A 3,887-nucleotide genomic window follows, 5' to 3' on the forward strand; every position below is an offset into this window, starting at 1 on the left:
AGCCTGCTGAGGGGATTCTACCCCAGGCTGGAGAGGGAAAGGTCGGAGGTGGTAGAGCAAGTGGCCAGCCGGTGACCTTTGCCCCCGGCTTCCCCACATCCTGTTGAAACCTCTAGTGGGCAAGCAGAGCTGGAGATGGTCTCTGTCAGGGTGGAGCTCCTGAAAGCTAATGGCCTCCTGGGGCTGACTTTGGGCAAGGCTGCCCAGCAGCAGGCCCAGGGAAGGGACTGAGTCAGATCCGGAGAGCAGTACAGGCAGCCCGCTGAGGTCACAGTCTGGTGGCTAGAGGTAGCCTTCTGACTCCAGTCCTCCACCCCAGCTGCTGTTTGTCCAGTGCGTCCTTCAGCGTGTGCCAGGCACCCTGTGGCGTCCCTCAGGCACTCCTGGGACATCAGCTGTCCAGAGCCAAGTCCGGGGGCGGAGCCGCTGTCATCACTCTTCCTGGGCCCAAGTCTGAGGGAATATGCCACTTGGCTCTCTGGGAAGAAACATGACCCTACCCCCCAAGAGCTGCTGTCCAAGCACAGAGGTGTTACTCTATGCTCACGGAACCTCAATCTGAGGAGAAACTAAGACATGCTTAAAGAACACACAGACACATTTGAAAAGGCAACCTCTGTGTTGGGGGAATATGTCTAAGTGGTAGATTAGCCACCTGGCTTGCACAAGCCCTAGGTATATACCCAGTGCTATAAAACAAACAAACAGAAAATGTTGGGGGAGACCCTTCAAGTGGACCAAAGCTGGTGGGGAGTCACCATCATGGGTGCACACCAGTAAGAAGTCCGAGCAGCTCTCACAATTTGAGACTAGCCTGGGCTACAAAGTGAAAGCCTATCTCATGCTACCCACTGTCTCAAGGCTAGAATGCAAAGTGAGGAAGGAGCCTTTGTGGGCACTGGACCTTTTGCTTGGTCAGTTTCCTCCTTGGTTCAACTATGAGGGGGAGGGGTAGTGCGGAGACAGTGGTAAGTTCTGGGAATCATCTTTAGCCTCCCTGGGTCCCTGAAGAGGCGCACAGCACCCAAGAGACCCAGGATATGGAACCCATGTGGGTGGATGTGTCAGCTCGGCTCCTGTCCCTCTATCTGGAGCCCAGCCTACGAGCCCTCAATCTGTCCACATTGCACCACATCAGGGAGCAAGCGCCAGGATCAGTATGCTGGAAGCAGGTTTTTGGGCTCTCACTGACTCCCCAGGTCCCCGCGCCCCTCCTTCTCCAGCCTAGGCCTTGTGTGCAGCCAGAGCCCTCCCCCGCAGTGGAGTGTAGACTGTTGGAGCTTGTTTGGCCTGAGGCATCTCACCCCTCACCTCCTCCCTTGCCCTTCCTGCTGGAGAGCAGTAGCAGAAATCTGGACCAGAAAGAAAGCCAGGGGCTCGAGCTTGGTAGCTGGTGCAAGGATGCTTCCTGCGTGGGGCAGGGGTACCTAGTGCCTGTGGACAGAGCCAGGGAGCTTGCCTGTCTACAGTGGGCATCATGACCCTCAGCAGGATGGATGGGACAGAGTGTGGACTCAGGAACCGAGCAAGGTGGGCTCTAGAAAGGCCATGAAAATTAGAGGGCGCCAAGAAGGAATACACACACTATATGAAGAGACCATGTTTTTTATGAAGAGACTATGTTTTGCTGTTGTTAGTTTTTTGTTTTGTTTTGTTTTGTTTCGTTTTGTTTTGTTTAACAACTCCATCCATCTCAGGGTAACACTGACTGCCTTCGTAGGGAGTGAGTTGCTCATTCAAAGAGGCATTCAAGCACAGGTTAACTCTACTCTCTGACTATTGTGGCCTTCACTGGGTGGTCCAATCCAGGTAGCCAGATGGTTTGAAGTCCCTGTCAACACAGAGAGCTAAAACAGGTTAATCAGAGTAGACTTCTCAGAGGGGGAGGTGGTGGAAGGGTCTACAAGAGAAGATCTATACTAGAGACTGGGGCTAGGCCAAGCCCTGGGCTCTGTAGCTTGCTGAAGCCTTGGGCAAGCCACTGCTAGACTCAGCCCCAACCCCAGGAGGTTAGGGGCTTAGGTTCTAGGGTGCAGGGCGGCCAAGGGGAGCCAGACAGCTTCTTAGAAAGTGGCAGGCAGGTGAGCGGGGCTCCCCAGTGATAATTAAGGAACAAAGGTGCCGAGAAGCCCAGGAGGAGCGCAGGGCTACACAGGCCTCTGGGGCAGGCTGGCTAATGGGAGCCTGGAGGAGAGGTAATAACAAGGGGAGGAGCGGGGCAGACAGCCCGGCGTCACAGCCGCCCACAGGCCGCCCCCTCGCCCTCCTGCACCAGGACAATAACTGCAGCACCTAGCTGGAGAAACATGGATGGTGCCCAAGGAGCTGTTCCTGGGCCTCAAAGCAGGAGCTGCAGGGACAAGGTGGAGCGGGCAGAGGGGTTCTGGGTGACAGCTGAGCCTGCAGATGGTGGGAGGAAGACGAGGATGAGGTCAGCGGCAGAGGCTGAGAACTGGAGCAGATGGACATTCACGGAGAATCCCAAAGGTGTACGAGCGCCTGGATGGAAGTACCCAGTCTTAGAGCCAGCGATATCCTATCAGACTTCTAACTATGCTGCGACGACTGGCTCCCACGTACGACGAAGGGCTACACCCTGGGCCAGAACACTGGGTGCCAAGTCCTGGGGTCTGGTTCTGTCTGGACAGTAGTCTGACCCTGGACAAGGTTCCTGGAGATTGGCTTCTTTACAATAATGTGTACTACTTGGTCTGGGATGAGGCTCAGTTTGGTAGAGTGCTTGCCTGGCACGCACAGCCCAAGTTCTGATTTCCATGAACTTGACGTAGTAGCACATGTGTAAGCTTAGCATTTAAGAGGTAAAAGCAGGAAGATCAGGGGTTCAAGGTCACCCTCAACTATATAGTACATTTAAGGCTAGCCTTAGGGAGACCTTGTCTCAAAATGTATGTACAGTGGAATACAATACAGAGAACACAATAGATGGCTGTATAAGGAAGGGGTCTGGACCAGAGAGATGGCTCATGCATAAGAGTACTGGTTGCTCTCACAGAGGATGCAGGTTCAATTCCCAATACCTACACTTGTCTATAACTCCAGTTCCAGACAATCCAACACCCTTGAAGAAGGAAAAAGGGCTGGCTCATGGCATCTTCCTACACAGGTGTCCCTACCCTGTGAAAATCAGAGCCCTAGTCAGCCACACAGTTGACCCATCCTCTCACTAGAACAAAGTTCCTTTACAAAGTCTCTCTTACCATTGGACCCCAATGTTACTTTCTGCATGCATGTGCCCGCACACACCTGTGTGTACACCCTCCTGTGTACACGCACCTGGCATGGCCGGCTCCCACAGGGCCCGTGCTTCTCAGCTGTATCCCCACATAGACTCCAGAGCCACCTCACTTTCCTTCACTAGTGTCCCATTGTAAGGAACAGGATGCTATCTAGCTCTGATGCTCAAAAGTGGGGTGAAGTTGAGATTGGGTAGTGAGTCTATGGGTGGGACACAGGTGGGCCTCAGAGGTGTTTTAAGGAGGCCCGCTGTACCAGATCTTTGCTACTGTAGTTAGGAACCTGGCTTTAGTTTGGCTGCTCCAGTATCCCGTCTCATTCCCATCTCCCTCCAAAAAGTAGTCATAGCCCATGGAACCAGAAGCCCTTGCTCTACCCTTCTGCAGTCCCCCACATGTCCACAAAGCCCCTTTTGACATCATTTCCACCTCTAGTCTCTGCACACACACAGCCCCCACACATGGTGTTTCTTCACATGTGGGTCCACCTCTGCAGGCTGGGGCACATCCTTCTTCTTTTGGTGTCATCCTTTCTCCCTCCTGTAGAAAAGCAACTCCTGCAGGGAGTGGCGCATGCCTTTAATCCCAGCACTTGGGAGGCAGAGGCAGGCAGATTTCTGAGTTCGAGGCCAG

This window comes from Mastomys coucha, unplaced genomic scaffold (assembly GCF_008632895.1).
Source record: "Mastomys coucha isolate ucsf_1 unplaced genomic scaffold, UCSF_Mcou_1 pScaffold5, whole genome shotgun sequence".
Taxonomy (NCBI): Eukaryota; Metazoa; Chordata; class Mammalia; order Rodentia; family Muridae; genus Mastomys; species Mastomys coucha.